This window comes from Pleurodeles waltl, chromosome 11, assembly GCF_031143425.1.
Source record: "Pleurodeles waltl isolate 20211129_DDA chromosome 11, aPleWal1.hap1.20221129, whole genome shotgun sequence".
In the NCBI taxonomy this organism is placed as follows: domain Eukaryota; kingdom Metazoa; phylum Chordata; class Amphibia; order Caudata; family Salamandridae; genus Pleurodeles; species Pleurodeles waltl.
The window spans coordinates 77,334,142-77,352,867 of NC_090450.1; positions in this window are offsets into that span (position 1 = coordinate 77,334,142).

Consider the following 18,726-nt stretch of genomic DNA (forward strand, 5'->3'; position numbering starts at 1 on the left):
TATAGTAAAGAAGAGATGCAGAGGTGGATTGTGGGGGGAATAGCCCCAGAGGAGCGGTCAAAGTGAGCCTAGGGCAGGGGTTATGTCCATACAGTCCCTCCCTCTGCACTCCCCACTCTCCCGGCTGCACCAGTTCACCTTTGTCATCCCGTAGCGTCCGTCACTGAGGCCTCCATGACCCTCCCCCACTTCTCTTCAGCATGTTCATGCTGTGCTTGCTCTCACTGCCTCTCACAAGGGCAAGGGCTAAGCTGCCGCTACAGACGCCTGCCTCAGATAACCAGTTTGGGCTGCAGGAGGGCTACTGATTTAATAAATTTTGGGCCATTTTGGGCAGGCTGGTGGTTGTCCTGGGTATCATAAGCCGGGCTCAGCCCCATTCTCCTCTCGCTCCTGGTTTCTAGATCCCGAGGTCACAGGGCATGGGACGAGAGACCTGAGCTCTGTGCTCCCTTCGTGCTCTGTGTGCCTCCTCCAACCTTTCAACATTCATTCGTCAGCACGCTCACTGTTTGTCCTCTTTCATGGGTAAAGCCCTAGATGAACCGATGCAGGATCCCAATATTAATATGTCTTGTAGTATCTCTTACTGGATATCAATGGCTGTCTGTGCGTGCAGATGGAAGCCTGAAGCATACTTAGATAAATCTAAAGAATTCACCAGGACACAGACATGTTCTCCAGAAGCATGGTGGCAAAATGGCAAGGGCATTAATCCTCAATATGTCTTTGTGATCCTTTTTCTGCCGCAGGAGAAACAAGGTCTTGTGTCTACTTAGCTATGCTGCTCGATTATACTTTGGTGACCCACAATTACGTGTTTCTAATCCACTCAATGATACAGCATTTTTTTCCGTAACGGCATACATGCCAATTGACGCCAACTGAGACTATGCACGTCATCTGTCTTAACATTTGCATACTTTAGAAATTATAATCATGCATCTAATAATGTACATTGGAGGTGCCATTATAATAACTTGTTTTTTAAAGTGACCCTACCCACAAACTTTAAAAAAGAGATATCACAATTAATGGTATTCAATTTACCGACCTCAGAACAGAAGGATGAGAAATGCAGGACCCAAACTCCTGACCTTTAGACCGTGACAGTGGTTAGCTGCAATCATTCAGCTCACTGAGCCATCGCACCACCCCAACCATGGTCTACATGGTCTAAACACTACATATGACTAAATATTCTTTATATTTTTTTTTGGAGAGTTAATATTCAACTCGAAATACAACAGTAACAGAAATACTGGACTTCAGACGTGACTGCGTATTATCCGTTCATCTTCAAATATTATTATTACTCTCATCAGTACCATTTAGCAGAGCTTCTTGCTGTGTCCTCATCCCTTATAATTTGATAATGAATATCAGTGTCAATACCATAAAGCTGTTATGGTGCTTTCTCACCACAGCACGCTAGCTTCCTGCCTTTTGTGAGGTCATCACACACAACACTCCATAATGTGGAAAAGGCCATTTATTAGGACTGGATTGCAAAACTTTAAAGCACTTCAACATTTTGCAATATTAAACATCTTTAACATAAACCCCTCTTTTAAACCCACCACCATTCTTTCTTCAACCTGAGCATTCTCCCCAGTGCGTCACATTACTTCACTCTTCCCTTCACCTTTCTCTCCACAACCTCCTTCCATCACCAGTCTCCATCTCACTTCTTTTACCCAAGCATCCTCCTACGAATCCTCCGAACCATGACCCAGGCATCCCACACCTCGTCTTCCATCGCTTACGCTCCCTTTGTCCCCCCTGAGGGGTGGATACGCCCGCATCTGACTTTCCACCCCACAACTAGCAAACCCAATTCGCCTTTACTACCTGTCCTATCATGGCAACCTGTTAATGAATAAAAACGTGCACCTCCCCCTCCCCCCAAAACCACAAATACCTGTCGGGTGGCTGGGCAGACAAACGTCTCCCCCCTTTTGGTAATGCGTGAAGAGTCAGGAAGAGACTGAAACACCCCCTTCCTGACTCTTATATCAGATACTTAAAACCCCACCCCCACATATAAACTACCAATTCCTGTCCTGCCTATGTCATTTCCCACTCACAAAACTTCCCAGGGGAAGACTAGGCTGCGTCTCTACTTCCCCCAGGACCCTCCATTCTGACTTAAATGATTAGCAGTGTATGCCGAAAGGTTAATGGATTCATGGCTCATCTCCTAGAGACAACATTCTATTTTTGTTGAACGTTTTAAGTAGAAAAAAGAGTGAAAGTCTTTCTGTTCATTTTAAAATGACATTTATTTTATTTTTTTGTGCAGTGGCAAGTGTAAAATCTTTTGCTACTTACCATGTTTGAAGGGCAGTTGTAATTCATTGTGTTGGTAGCAATATCTAAAAACTAGCTGTTCATTTCAAGCAGTCTAGATATCTGGATAAATGAGACCACAGTGTACCTCTACATCTAGTAAACAATCACTGTCTTGGATGGTTGCAAACAAGACTGAGTTAACTTTTCTGATATTGCACAACTAGATTTGAATGTACATGTAATTTTAAAGTACAAACAAAAACTACTTAAAATACTGTATGCTGTATTTTTAAAACGAGAGACTCATAATAATAACTTTTATATTTCATGTAACCCTTGTGCCATAAAAAACAGGGGTGGCTTTTTTACCTAATGTAGTGATATATGCTTTAATATCATTAAAAGGATGAGCAGCTTAGTCAGCCAATCCATGATTCAAATGTGTGACATGCAGGTCTCACACAGATGTTAGCAAGTTAACTTACCAGTGATGTACTTTTGTTTTTCAACACACAGTGTGAGCAGATCAGTCTTCTGTTGCTTTTGCAAGATCTTCTAAAGAATATTGCTGTGGTGGGTGATGCATTGCATGATGCCACCAATGATTCCAGGCCATCCATGATCCCACTGATGATACCAGACCACGTATGATGACACTGATGATCCCAGCTATCCATGATGCCGCTTATCAACCCAGGCCATTCATGGTGCCACTGGCGATCCCAGAGTGTACATGATGCCACTGATGATCCCAGGCCATCTGTGCTGCCACTGATGATCCTAGGCCATCCATGTTGCCACTGATGATCCCAGGCCACCCGTGATGCCACTGATGACCCCAGGCCACCTATGGTGCCACTGATGATCTCAGACCATCCATCCATGATGCCACTGATAATCCAAGACCATCCATAATGCCACAAATGATACAAGGCCTTCCATGATGACACTGATGATCCCAGGTCACCCATGATGCCACTGATGACCCCAGGCCACCCATTGGGCCATTGATGATCCCAGACCATCCATAATGCCACCAATGATACAAGGCCTTCCATGATGCCACTGATGATCCCAGGCCACCCATGAGGCCACTGATGCTACAAGGCATCCATGATGACACTGATGAGCCCAGACCACCCATGATGACACAGATGATACAAGGCCTTCCATGATGCCACTGATGATCCCAGTCCATCAATTATTCCCGCTGATGACTCTGGCCCGTCCATGACACCAGTGGGGATGCGAGGCCATTTCTACTCAACTCCCACAATGCAAGTTTTTGTGTGTTATCAAGGGCTCTGTTGCAGCCTATGTTGAACAAAACGTAAATATCAAAGGGTGGATGCGTCAAAAGCTTACACTGTTCAACCATCCTGAAAAAAGGATTACCCACTAGTTCAGTTTAGTAAGAATTTACAGAACATCTGGGGATATAGCTATGCTAAACTAATGACATAAACTATTGCTCATGTAAGATTTGGATACAAACGCACCCCATGCTTTCAAGTGATCTTTTGTACCCTTGTACAATATTCTGAAGTGAGACAATTGCTTAAAGTTTTAACATTGCCCTTCACAACCTCCTCCAGAAATTCCAAACTTTCAGAATGACATAAGTAGAAAACATAATTGGTGTATTATCAACAGCAACTTATAAGTGCGACGTGCTACCTGAATGTTCCGACCTAATCCTTCGAGTTACTTAATTCCACTTTAGAGTGTGGTGCTGAATGCCACCTAAACATGTATTCACTTGATCCTCACACACATCTGACACAAGTAGTACCGCAAAACTCTTACTTGGATGTACAAATGCACATATTGACATTTGTTCATGCCGTGTCAAGCACTATGCGCAATACTGCTCTCATTGGCACTTCAGGAATGCACTGGATCTTTCAAAGACCACACACCAGCGGATCACACAACCCCCAGGCGAACAGGTCTCAGGATAGAATTTCCCTCCTTGGGAAATACCCAACAGAGGGTGACGGTCATAATACATGGGTCGAAGCCAGCTTCCAGGCTCTAACTACCTGTGAGAGTTCTTTCAATGAGAACCAATGCCAATAAGAGTCCAAGGAAATTCTGCTCTGATGACTGGTGACGTGAGATCCTTGTTCTGGCATGTGATCCTTAATGATCCACTGATATTCGTTCATCACGTTGAACGTGATCTCACTCCATTAATGTCACAACAATAATTTTGGATTTGAGAATGGCACTGAAGGGGCAAGCTCAGACATAAAATTTACCATACCCTAGATGCCCTTGTCAAGAGGTTGCTTAACCACGGAACTAGCTACTAGTGCATTTGCTGTTCTTACTCACCTTTCTTCCTAACACAAACAGTTCATTTATTTCAGTTTCTGTTTTCATGTTCTGCTTTTGCCCACACGTCATCTAGGCGTTGTTTGCTTTCTTCATCTGATGGACTTGGGGTCATTTACCTTTCATTTGAATGCTCTGTTATATAATGTGAGTCACTTGGTGGACCAGGGAGTCAAAAGATCTGCTCTTTTGAAACAAATATAATCAAATTGGAAATTATTGAATCAATTAAATATCACTAAAGATCTTTCCATTAGTTTCTGGAAATCTAGCCAAGGCTTTTATCGCATGTGAAATAACAAATTCTGGCATCTTCATCTGCTAAGTGCATTACACTGTACCACCCACCTCCTCCTGGGCTGAACAGTGGCCCACCCCTCGTGGATGCAACTGTAGTGGCTTTGAACGGCTTTGAACTTTGAAGTGGCAACTGTAGTGGCTTTGTGCTAGGGATGTACCTTAATGCCACATTGCATTTTCTGATCTCCTGTTTATGTGTTTTGCCGTCTCTGTAGCTTTGTACCTTTTCTGCTTATGCAGCTTCTGTTGTGCTCTATGGCACTGTATGTCAGAGTGACAGTGCTCCATAATGATCAGTGCAATGTGTCTGAAGCTGACCGATTTACTACATCCTGAAGCGTTCAGTCAGTGTGGCTGTGTCTGTGTGATTGCCTCTAACAACCAATTACCTTTTACAGCTGTAATTACTCTTGAGCAGGTGAGCACAAAATGTCACTACTAGAAACACTGACATGTTTATTCTCTGTAACCTGAGTGACCAGGCTCCTCTTCAGCGGATTCTCAAGGGAGAATGCAGAAGCTTGACTGCTGTGCACTGTTCGGAAAACATCAAAATACTGGACGCGCTGCATTATGGGTGTTAAGAGACACAAAAATGAGTTTCAGCTCCCTTTGCACATGGGAATGATGGGTGTGTTAACTCTATGAAGGAGAACGATGACTGGTTTTAGATCCTCAAGGCTGTGTTAACCTTTAATCACAATTGTTAAACCAGCAGTTCTGGCCTTTTCAGAATGTTTGTGGTTGTAATGAACACGTTTTAATCCTGTTATATGTTTGCACAATCTGACAAGCAGAATGTGATAGCATTCCGTCTAGCAATAATTTCCAGATGTATTTCTTGAGTTTAATAGCCCTTCCTTGTTTCTGGTCGCCAGTTGCCTTGTGAACACGTGGTTATATATTTTGTGCTTAATCTGCTACATAACAATTGCATCCAGTCCTTGGCCTAACAGCCCATGTACTCAAGCCCCGAGCGCCTGGGTCAATGAAGTTGCTCAAATTGTCTTTTCAGAGATGCTGGCGGATTACATTCTGATATACTTGTGTTCATATACGTGTTTTGAAAGCTGTAAAATAATGCATATTTCATCATTTTCATATATATATGTGTGTGTTTTTGTTTACGCACACTACACAACTCTTACACTCAAACAAGTGTTTTTGGAAACTTTTGGCAACTAATAAATGAATTCATAATTATTCATAGGGCGTTCAAATAAACACAATCTTGTATTTCTACCAATGCAATGTTGTAATAATCACTTTTGCTTTGGTCCACAGATAATCTCATGCACTAGACCTACCACATGCAAATCAATTACAACCTACTGGAATGAGAACTGTCCAGGACTCAACTGCTAGGAGTGTCTTCCCTTTACATGACTGAAGCACAACTAGATGCAGTTCTGTCTCACTGAGTGCAATCAATGAGGTGCAGCTCAATGACCTAGGCTTTTCAAACACACGGACCTCCACATACGGATGACCAATCAAGGAAATGAGGATACATGCAGGCTTAGAGTTATGTCATTGCAACTTTCCAATAACCAATTATTTAGCTTTCTATCGATAATCTTCTGATTGAGGACAAACCTCATGTGATTGTGTTATCTGCACAGCCACAGGATTGATGTGAGAAAACGCAAGGAAAGGACGTATAAACTACAGGTGGGTCTTTGCATGAAACCACAGGAGTGGAAAGATAAGAGGTAGACATACAGAATCTCTAACTATGGATATAGGAACAAGAATGTGACGACTGTCTGCAAATAATTTGTATGTGACTTGAGCAAAACAGTGGTAATCCAGAAATGTGACAGGCAACACGCTTCTCCATAAAGGATTAAATGCATACCCTGACTCAGATTGGGTCACACATCTAAAGCGACTTCGCTCTAAATAAAAAGTAACGTACTAGAGAAATCTCACCCTTATGTATAGACCGAAGAAAGGAAATGAGAAAAGAAATAGATGGCAGAGAAGAAGTAGCAATGTCTGCAGAAATCATCGCTGGGTGAAACCATAAACACAGTAAAAGGGAGAGGAGCGTAAAAAACTGTGTAGTGAATTGGTGTGCATGAATTCCACTCTAGGGAGCAAGCAGCAACACTCATGAAGATATAGGGTTAAAAAATAGTAAAAGTATTTTTCCACTGCCGTATTAGCCCTCTTGGTTTGCCCATCCGATTGCAGATGATAACTCATTGGATCAAATAAAGACGTACATTAGAACCCTCTAACTGCAACAATTACACAAAGCAACCCATGCATTCTTACAACCTCTTTTAAACGGACACTAGCCAAGAAGTTACTCATCTTAATAAAACAATCCATTGCAACAAAAATGACAGGGTGCCAATCTGACTTGGGTAAGTCGAATGTGAAATCCATAGAATGGTCATCAACTGGGAGAAGAAGAAGACCAGCAGGCTTGGTCTAAGCAACTTGTAAATTAAATTCAAAGGCAAATACACGTTCAGCAAACATCTTTATGCCAATGAGGTCACCATGCAAAACATGTGACAAGATGTTTGATCTGTGTAATTGCAGAATGACCAGCCATAGAGGCCTCATGCCACCATGTAAGAGTAAGTTTTGTGAGGCTATAATGGTACTGCACCCCCTGGCAGCACCAGTCGACCAGGATGAATCTATCTCCGGTGCTGGGCCTGTCGTGGGAGACCCCGAGTTTTCAATACCCAGATATACAGATAACTCACGATCACTGCCACCAATAGGAGCTGAACATCGGTAGAGTACTGGAGAGCCTTATGACCTCAGAGGGGTTTTGGATTACGTTTCCACTATCGGCGATGGGTAGGGTAGCATTATGCAAAATGATCTTGTAACACCTCTGCCTCTACTCAATGCAAAATTAATTTTGTGTACTGCCATCCACATTGTTTTGGAAGATCGATGCACTGCTTGTGAACTTGGTCTGTGCAGGTAAGAGAAGTAGAGTCTGTCTGGAGATCCTGATATTGGACCCCAGTCAGGGTGGCCTTGGGCTCCCGGATCTCCAATATACTGTTTAGCGGATCTGCTACATTATGCTGCCATGTGGTGTGATTATTGCCCTACCTGGGAAAAGGAATATGTTAGACCTGTCAGCTCTTGGCATGGTTTCCCCTGTCTTTCTGCTTCTGACCTCGTGTTATTGATTCTGTGCTGATTTTTATTTTTGTTGGCTGTAGGACCCTGGGCACTTTACCACTGCTGACCAGTGCTAAAGTGCAAGTGCCCTCTGTCTAAATGGTATTGGTGATTGGTTCATCCATGATTGGCATATGTGATTTACTAGTAAGTTCCTAATATAGTGCACCATGTGTGCCCAGGGCCTGTAACTCAAATGCTACTAGTGGGCCTGCAGCACTGATTGTGCCACCCACGAGTAGCCCTGTAAACATGTCCCAGACCTGTCACTGCGGTGTCTGTGTGGGCAGTTTTAAACTGCCATTTCAACCTGGCAAGTGCACCCACTTGCCAGGCCAAACCTTCCCTTTTACTACATGTACGTCACCCCTAAGGTAGGCCAAAGGCAGCTCTATGGGCAGGGTGCAGTGTATTTACAAGGTAGGACTTGTAATTGTGTGTTTTACATGACCTGATACTGAAATACTGCTAAATTCGGTTTTCTCTATTGAAAGGACCATCTCTCCCATAGGGTAACATGGGGATTCCCTTGAAATACCTTTTAAGTGTAATGTTCCATTGGAAGAAGTTAGAGATATGGACTTTGGGGGCTCTGAACTCACAATTTAAAAATACATCTTTTGGTGAAGTTGGTTTTTAAATTGTAAGTTTGAAAAGGCCACCTTTAGAAACTGGGTGTTTTCTTGCTTAACCATTCTGTGCCTCTGCCTTTCTGTGGAATACACATCTGGGTCAGGAAGGCAGCTACATACGTACCTCTAGCTGGGAAATCCCTGACACTACGTTTTTCACACATAAATACTTTTAATGTGTTTGAACTTACTGTGCTGCACTGTTTGTTTTTGTATTATCTTGAAAATTGAATAAACAAATATTGAAATAAATGGTAAGGATTTAGTAGGCACAACCAGAAGATGAAATAGCTCAAGAATGTTATGGCTGGTGCTTCAATTAACAATAACTGCAAGTATTGAACAAGTGTTCTAATTTTGGTGTGGTCAAATTGTTTCATCTGTTTTATGTTTAAGGTATATGTTTATTAAATAATATTTAAGGCACAAGAATACAACTTATTATATATTGGACCATACAAAAATATATTTATTATCATTGTTAAAAAACATTTTAATAGTTTTTTGAAAATATTAATCCATAGTCGCTCATTGAAACCATCCGAGAACTGATTGTCTACTTATACAAGTTTAATCAATCCTATGCACACATAAGGAAAGTGAAAAACATCTATACAGCTAGTAATTCTATGGATCATCATTTGCATCACATTCTTCTTTCATTATCTATACTGACTTATTAATATCACCATAAGACTTGTGTTGGAAAATGGCACTTTCTGCAGGGTCAGCCACAAACATTTTACCTTCCGCCTTGTATTTTTTCTGTCTTCCTTTTTGTTGCCCTTAGAACTCTGTGCACTTTACCACTACTAAGCAGTGCTAAAATACTTGTGCTCTCTCCTCTAAACATGGTGGTATTGGCTTATTCCCCAAATGGCATATTTAATGTACTTATAATTACCTACTAAAGTGCACTTCTTGTGCCCCGGGACTGTAAATTAAATGCTACTAGTGGGCATGCAGCACTAATTGTGCCACCCATGTGAGGAGCCCTCTAACCATAGCTCAGGCCTGCCACTGCAGAGCTTGTCTATGCAGTTTTACCCTGTCATGTCGACCTGGCAAAATAACCCCTTTTCGAGGCCCCAACTTTCCTTCTTAATAAATATAAATCACACCTAAGGTAGGCCCTGGCCAGCCTAGAGGGCAGCGCGCAATGTAATTAAAAAGTAAAACATGTACTTTTAAGTTTTACATGTACTGGTAGTGAAAAACTCTTAAATTCGTTTTTTACTACTGCAAGGCCTATCTCTCCCTTAGGATAGCATTGGAGTTGCCTTATTACAATTTAAAAGCGTAATTTCCAAATGGGAAGAAATTATTCTTTCAAGAGTGGTGTCGCTAGAATCACAATTTAAAATCACAACTTATGATGAAGACAGATTCTAAATTTCAAATCTGAAAATGCTACTTTTAGAAAGTTGCCATTTTCTATTTTTAGCAATTTGGTGCCTGCTGCCTGTCTCTTGTCACATGGCTCGGATAGGTGACAGATGGGCTTTGTGTATTCCCACTAGAGAGAAACACACAATGGGAGCTTAGGAGTGAATTGATGGGCCATCCTGGCAGGAAGGAAGGGATGAGCTGTACCCAGCCTCAATTACACCTGAATAGGCTGTGTTTTGTCCCCACACAAAAGGCTGCATAACCTCATGTAGTGAGTCCAGAGTCAAGGCAGGAAGGGTGAAACCGCTGAGAACTGCAAAAAGCCTGTCTTTAAAGTGTCCCCCACTTCAAAGGCACCATTGGGTATAAGTACTGAACCTCAGACACCACCTTTTCAGCACACTTCTGGACTTGTGGATACTCTGCCATGAAGAAGGACTGCTGTGCTGCTGAATGGCTGCCACTCTGCTGCACTGCCACTCTGAAGTAGCTGCTTCCTTGCTGTGCTGACCTGCTGCCCTTTTGTCTGGGGAGGATGAACTAGGCCTGGAACTCATCTTGAACCCAAAACCACAGAGTGACTCAAAGGGCTAGTCTCCTGGCCTCCTGGTTTGTGCCTCAGGGACATAACATGTTCCCCACAGCTCCTGGCCTGTCTTCAATGAGTTCCTGAACCCCAAGAGGTGCCCCTCAGTTTCTGTGGTCTTGGAGTGGTTCTCGACTACTTTATTTGATCTTTTGGGCTCTTTGTGATTGCCAATGGGCCTAATTACACCGGAACCATGCCGTTCGCACAGGGAATCAGTGCAAGCCGCTGCATGTTCGTCTCTTCACACAGCAAGCATTGGCCGTCCTTGTGGACCGTTACATCGAGGCTCCGTCTGGCTGTCCATGAAGCAAGGCCTGCTCTTCATCCCCAAAGTCCATCATCAGTAACTTTCTCCTTGCTACCGGTGAATTTCCTCACAAACGGAATCATGGCACAAAGCTTGAGCAGGCAAAACTGCAGCTGGACTAATCTGGGACTGTATCCGGCCCAGGGTTCCATTGCGGTTGGCTTGAACTTTTGTCTTTGACCTAGTCCAGAGTGACCAGATAGCGGTGTTTTGCACTATACGCTTTTAGGCACCATCCTGCAGTTTATTATTTACAAAATCATAGCTCTGGTCCTGTTCTACTGATTAGATTTAGCTCTATTTTCAAGCCTGGTGGGGAATCATTTACAAGAGTGAACTAAACAGAGAAAATATATTGGGGCATATTTACAAGCCCCTAGCGCCACTTTGCATCATCCTAGAGTCATTTTTTTATGCTAAGATGGCATTAAGGAGGCCTTTCTCCGACGCCATATTTACAAAGTGGCGCAATACTTGCATTGCGCCACTTTGTAAACCCTTGTGCTACATTATGCCTACTCCAGGTATAATGTATTCAAGGAGGGGCGTTCCGACGCAGGGATGCCCGAAAAAAATGGTGCAATGAAATTTACAACATTTCACTGCACCATTTTTTTCCGTCATTTTTAGCTCCTGCCCAGAGCAGGCATTAAAATGACGCACCCATTTTATTCAATGGGCCTCCCTGTGCTTTGCTGCACTAGCGTCAAAATGTTTGATGTTAGTGCAGCAAAGCGCCACAAATTTTGACTCTGTTGTCCTAACGACCGCCATGGTGCGTCGTAGTGTAAATACGGTGCAACCATGGTGTCGTTAGGTGGGGCAGGTGTGATGCACAAAAAGTACTGCAACAGGACCGATGCACCACTTTCTAGTAAATATGCCCAAAGGTTGGTAAACAAAAAGACACATGTGGGCTTCGTGCCTTCCTGTTGCACTCTCGGGGCTGAAGAGAGTTTAGTATAAGGCACATTTACTATTGTAACTCCAGTCCTAGAATATCTGGGCAAAGTGCAACTTTCCTCAATATGGTATAGGAGGCTTATTTATTATTCTTACTCCATTCGGGAATCTTTGGGGGAGAGATAAATATTTCCCAAGTTCTGTAAAACAAAAAGGGTTAAAAGATGTAATTTGCATTTGCAGGTGTCAGGAATCATAAGGAAAGATCCCCGAGTCAAAGGAAAAGACACCTTGATCTCTGTGGGTTCATGCCAGTTTGCTCATAGCAGCTTATTATCCTGGTCCCTCTACTGTCTATTCGCCCACTGATTTCCCTTTCTCACACCCTTGTTGTGTGTTCCCCTCTTTCCCCCTTCATCCCTTTCGGGCACTTACTGCTGTGTTTGTCTCACCTACCCATTGCTTGAGATGGATTCTTCCTATGCTACTTCCTGCTGCCTGAACAACCATGAGCATTACTTGCTTGGCGGTCTCCTAAGTGTCTCCTACCAGCATGCGGTCATTCCCTCCAGTCCTTCAGGTTTTCTGAGTTGCGGGAGGGATTCCCAGTAATTGCTGACTCATTACCGGCATTACTCTTGCAAGACCTGGCAAACCCTGGATGGGAGTGTTCTGCATGTCAGAATTACTTGCTCATTCTCGGCTCTCTAGTCAAGCCTTTAAATAGGATTTCCGAGTTAAACTGGTGGGGGTTGGGGGGGGGGGTGGGGGGAGACACAGGACTGACAAGACTTACCTGTCTGAGATGCCTTACTCACCCAAGGGATAGACCTCCTTTTTCTCTCTCGCTCTTGGTTCCATACCCCATTGTCCCCAATAGTGAGCATTGGTTTCCGAGTCAAACCTCAAACCTGTGGTTTAGTGCAGAACCTTAGGAATCAGCACAACAAACCTAAAAAAAATTCCTATGAACATGCATGGTTCTCACACCAGGGAGTGCTGCCTGGAGGATGTAGCTCAAGGCCAGAAACTAGGAATACCTCAAAAGAAGCATTAGAAGGAATAAAAGCTAGATAGACCAAGTGTTCCGCAACCCTGGCTCTTGGCAGCACTAGGCGCAGACTCCGAAAGAAAACCTTGGGCCCTGCAGTAATGTGGGGTTTTCTTGTACACGTTAAGTACTAGTTACACAGGTATTGGTATCTGTTTTAAAATTAATAAACATATATCCTTCAGAAAAGAAGACAATGAAAATCAATAATACTTGCAGGTAAGCTGATATCAGATGACACCCCAGCAGGCAAGTTGGACAAAAATCTATACTTTTGGTTATTACTGCTTCAGTGGGTTGGAAATGGTTTAAAGTGTAAACTGACAGCATGACACATTGTGCAGCTCAATTTCCAATGAACTAGTTACACGGCTTCACACTTCCTACAGACAGCTGGCTATGGAGGTGGCAGCATCGCTGCCATAATCAACGCAGGGTATGTTCAGTAGCGAAACCTGCCAGGCATCCATCTGAAGCGAATGTGTGGAGCCATGCAACAATGAAAATGGATTAATGCTCAGTGACATTTTGTTCCATCCACTGGGAGGTATTCATATAGCTGGATGTTAATTGTACCTAATGGACATCATGTTGAACAACTCTCAGTGCAATTAATAAGAGGCTGTGGCTTGAAGTTCTTCACATCTCATTATCAGATGTCTCTTCCTTTAAACATTGATGCCACAGGGGCCTCATAATTCAATTTATGCACACATTAGGAAGCACAATGCTTTTTCTCCTGCTCCCTACTGTCAGCATCAATAATTCAGGGCTATGAATAAAGAAGAGCATTTGACTCTGAAGTGCTCTAAATAAATAGAGCTGGTTAATAAACACAGTGGAACCATGCGCATCCAGAGCTACTTCTGGGCATCTGGGATTCGCTGGTTCGGAGGAGTAAGAATTCAATGCATTAAGAGCATACTGCTTTGAGCAAGTAAGACACAAATTGAGCTGCTCTTAGCTTGTCAAAATAAACCATTCAATAAAATGATAACTTTGGACATTCTCATTTTTCTTGCGTCTGACGTCTGTTTTAAAGATGGTCCAGTGCTGCTGAAGATGGTCCAGAACAAAGAAAACATTTAGGTTCAGATATACAAAGCTGTTTTGCAATCTCAAATCTGCACAAAACCCATTTTGGGACTTAGGGCAGTTTTTTGTGAATCGCAAAATGGTTTTAGAAATGATTTCTGAATCAAATTGGAAGGGATGTGTAAGGGGGGTTCCTTCCAAACTGCGATTCGGTAAACTATTTATCAAGGGTTTGCGATCATAATTCCAGTCACATGCCACTAATCAGCTACTAACTATGGGTGGTAACTGATTTGCAAAGTGAACCAAGTTGTTTAGACACCTTCTCCTTTAGGAATCATGGCTGCAACTTCAGGGCAATAAATAGTGAAACAGAGGGCAACTGGCAACTCACACTAAAGTATTGCAAAATTGATTTTTTTAAAGCAGCAACGTCTTAAAAAAAGGTTACCATTTTGAAATGCATTGGGAGGGTTCGTGGTCTGTTGTCCCTCTCAGGCCACTATTCCTGTCATTGCAGCCAATAACAGGGGGTCACAAATTGCAACCTACCAAGTCAATATTTTTTAGGCAGGTCCTTCTGCGACCCTCTGTGATTCCTCATTGTACACACTGACCTATAGGTGCATAGGTTGTTTCACAAAATAAAATACTGGTCTCAAAAAGTGAGTGTACACTTTGCGACCAGATTTTGTGACCAGTATGTAAGTACATCTGGCTCTTAATCAGTGACCAATACTATGGGCTTGATCAAGAGTTTGGTTGAAGGGTTACTCCATCACAAACGTGATGGATATCCGTCCGCCGTAGTACAAGTTCCATAGCCTATAATGGCATTGTAAAACCGCGGACGGGATAACCGTCACATTTGAGACAGAGTAACCCCCTCCACCAAACTTGAAATCATGCTCTTAATATGGTCCTGTGTGAGTCATAATTAAACGGGCAGTGCTATAGTCACCCTTCACCATACATCAGTGGTACCTAAACCTGTCTTTCTCTGAAGACCAAAAAAAACTATAATGCCCCAGGTAACTCATCAACCCCTATCTGCACCATGAACTGGGGGTGTGCCCATTAGTCCAACCTGTACATTCAGAGGTATGTAATTCTGCTAATGTGGTCAGCCTTGTGTGATTGTTTTTTTGTTAATGAGTTCATTCAATTCTGGCTTGTAATTCTAGCTTGTATTGACTTGTCCAGAAAAAGAGTTATGGCAAGACTTGTATCCTTAACCAATCAAATAGTCACACAGGTGTCAACCAGGAGCCACGTGGTACCAACCCTCTTGCATGTGAAAAACCAAACCATACCAGTTTCAAAACAACCGCCCAATGCCATATCTTTTTGTCAGTGTCCTCAGAACCCACCTGGCTTGACTGAAAAGCAGCCTCTGTGCATATGACATATCACTCCAACCCTAAAGGAAGGCGGTAGATTCCACCACAATGTACTAAGAACCAGAATTTCTCATGCCTGGCTGAGAAGTATTAATATACTGCAACAGATGTCCCATAAAACATATTAATAGAAATACCCAGATATCCTCGGGGTTTTGGATGCACACTAATTGACAGGAAAAACTGTTTCACATTGGGTTTTGCAAAATGTGATTTAGGATTAATTTTGCCTATGCTGGATGATTAATATCCTCAGTAGCTTTTGGAACTGTGTGCTGCAAACATTTGCATAATAGCTATTTACAGACAATTAGGTGGCTTCCATTTGAATCATTGTGTGAATTCATCAGTGAATCATAATGTTTCAAGACATACAGATCTACATGTTGCCAATAGTGTTGTAGGAGTTACAACAGTCCAACAGACCTTCTTCAGGGTGATAAAATATTGAAGAGCAAATGAATGTTATTGTAATTCAACGTGGTTCTGTCAGAGGTTAAAATGCAGTTTCCTATAGGGACTCGAATCTGGATCTCTTTGGATACTACATTAAAGCAAAACTGACAGCTGCTCCGTGATCTGTCACAAGTATTTGGGTGTTTCTCCTTGAAGGTGATGTGGTCTGACTTGTTTAAGGGAGTCACACAGCTGTGAAGATGTCCATATGCTCCCTTTCGTAATTCAAAAGGGTTTGTAGGTGGGAAGGCATATCTCCAACTTTACCATCTGATGTGACTGCACTCGATGAACAGAACAGGAAAGATTCCTGCTTACGCGGGAAGGCAGCCAGGGCTCTTTGTCTCCAACCCTGCACATTTTGGGGGTCACGTGCTCCTGTTGCAACATGTATTTAAATAATTAAAAAAAGGCCTGGCCTTTTTTCTTAATGCAGCTCACCTTGCTTACAACCACTGAATGGCTTTAAAAGCTCTATTTCCCCAGCACACCTTTTCATCCTATTATGAGGTACTCCTTGGATTAAAGTCCAGGGTGGGCCTGCAGAAGGTTTTACTGTGGACCGCAGAGATGCTTCTGACGGGAAGCATCCTAAACCACGACTCCCGAACAACGAAGTCGTGGACAACAAAAGCAGAACAACGCTTTCGTTAACCACGACTTCCTTGTTCGGTACCTTCACCGCACATGTGCTGAACCACGCACATGCGTGGTTAAGGCACAGAAGAAGGGAGACGGCTTCGGAGGAGGACTTGATCAGGTAAGTGTTTTAGGGGCAGGGGCTTGGGTGGAGGGTTGGGGTATTTTTAGTTTTAAGGGCGGGTGGTGGTTGGGATATTTTTAGTGTTTGGGGTGGGGGGTCGGGGTGGTTTAGGTTTAGGAGCGGGGAAGGGGGAGTCGGTGCATTTTTAGTTTTAGGGGCGGGGTGGGGGTATTTTTAGTTTTTGGGGGAGGGGGGTCGGAGTGGTTTAGGTTTAGGGGCGGGGAGGGGGAGTCGGGCTTTTTTAGTTTTGGGGGTGGGGGGTCGGGGTATTTTTAGTTTTTGGGGGTGGGGGTCGGAGTGGTTTAGGGGCAAGGGGGTTGGTACATTTTTAGTTTTAGGGGGTGTGGGGTTGGGGTAGTTTAGGTTTTAGGGGTGGGGTGAGGTGTTGGGGTATTTTTAGGTTTTAGGGGGCGGGGTGGGGGGTCATGGTAGTTTTAGAGGTGGGGGTGGGGGGTTGGGGTAGTTTAGGTTTTAGGGGCGGGGTGGGGTGGGGGGTTGGGGGTAGTTTAGGTTTTTAGTTGCGGGGTGGGGGGTTGGGGTGGTTTTAGGAGCGGGGTGGGGGTTGTGGTAGTTTTAGGGACGGGGTGGGGGTTAGGGTAGTTTTAGAGGTGGGGGTGGGGGGTTGGGTTGGTTTTAGGGACTGGGTGGGGGGTCATGGTAGTTTTAGAGGTGGGGGTGGGGGGTTGGGGTAGTTTAGGTTTTAGGGGTGGGGTGGGGTGGGGGGTTGGGAGTAGTTTAGGTTTTTAGTTGCGGGGTGGGGGGTTGGGGTGGTTTTGGAGCGGGTGGGGGGTTGTGGTAGTTTTAGGGACGGGGTGGGGGTTAGGGTAGTTTAGGTTTTAGGGGCAGTGTGGGGGGGTTGGTGTGGTTTTAGGGGTGGGGGTGGAGAGTCACGGTAATTTAGGGGCGGGGTGGTTTTAGGTTTTAGGGGCAGGGTGGGGGTTGCGGTAATTTTAGTGGCGGGTTGGGGTGGTTTTAGGTTTTAGGGGTGGGCATCGCTGTAATTTTAGGGGTGGGGGGCCAGGAGGTTCGCATGCTGGAACCATGCATGCCGTTCACGCATGACTTTACCAGGAAGGCCTTTACAACGAAAAATCATTGTTAAGGCATTCGTGGTAAAGGCGTTAGTGGACACAACGCGGTTGTTGTTCCGACTGCGTTGTTCAGGCATGCGTGGTTCCAGCATGCGTTGTTCCGACATACATTCGCATCTGACAGGCCAGCCTTGACAAATACATTGCTTATCTAATTCCTCCTTCTCACTCCAACTTCAAGAGACTCTTTTATTGACAACTGATTATAATTACACAGCTCTCTATTTCTGATTGGACCCTGGGACGTGTGACGTCAAGAGTTTGAGAATACATTCAGAAACAGAGTGAGGTTCGAGTGAGGTACTTCTCCCACCATTTGGTTGGTGCTGTTACTCCTTCTGTCAGTTTTGATCATATCTGTCAGGCTGTTCCACACGTGTTTTGCTTTGCCCTGGCTTCATGTTAAGTGCATGTAAACATGCTCTGTTTATAGCATTAAATGCAGCTAAAGTTTAAGTATGTTTAGTGCCTTACTCGCTTGCTCTGATTGGCTGCCACAATTAGTAAGCAAGGCTGTCTCTGCTATAGCGCATTGTTAATCACAATATATATTTAAAAAAAAAATTTAATGGATTAGGATCAATATAAATATGCATCCAAAATAATAAACTTTGTGGACGGGCTAATATAAAAGAGAAGGCAGGCATGTAGGTTAATATTAACAACAAATGAAGCAAGGCCAGGCTATTAGAGTTTACAAATTACATCAGGGACTTGTTTTTAGCAGACATTTTTCAAAGTCCATTGGATCAGAGACGATTACATGAGTAGTTGAGAGGCAAGGCCCTTGGGCTCAGTGACAGCATCAGTTTTTAGCTGTGTTCATCTCGCGATTATTGTAGTTTGGTATCATAGGTGGCATTCCTGCGTAACCTTGTAGGGGCCCAAAACTGTTCTCGGGATCCACCGCCAGCTCTGCCGAATATCAAGCTGGTAAAAAAAAAAACGAATATACGTAATGTAAGGCCTTGTTGTACCAAATACAATAACACATATTAACAACGCGGAAACTGACACAGTTATTA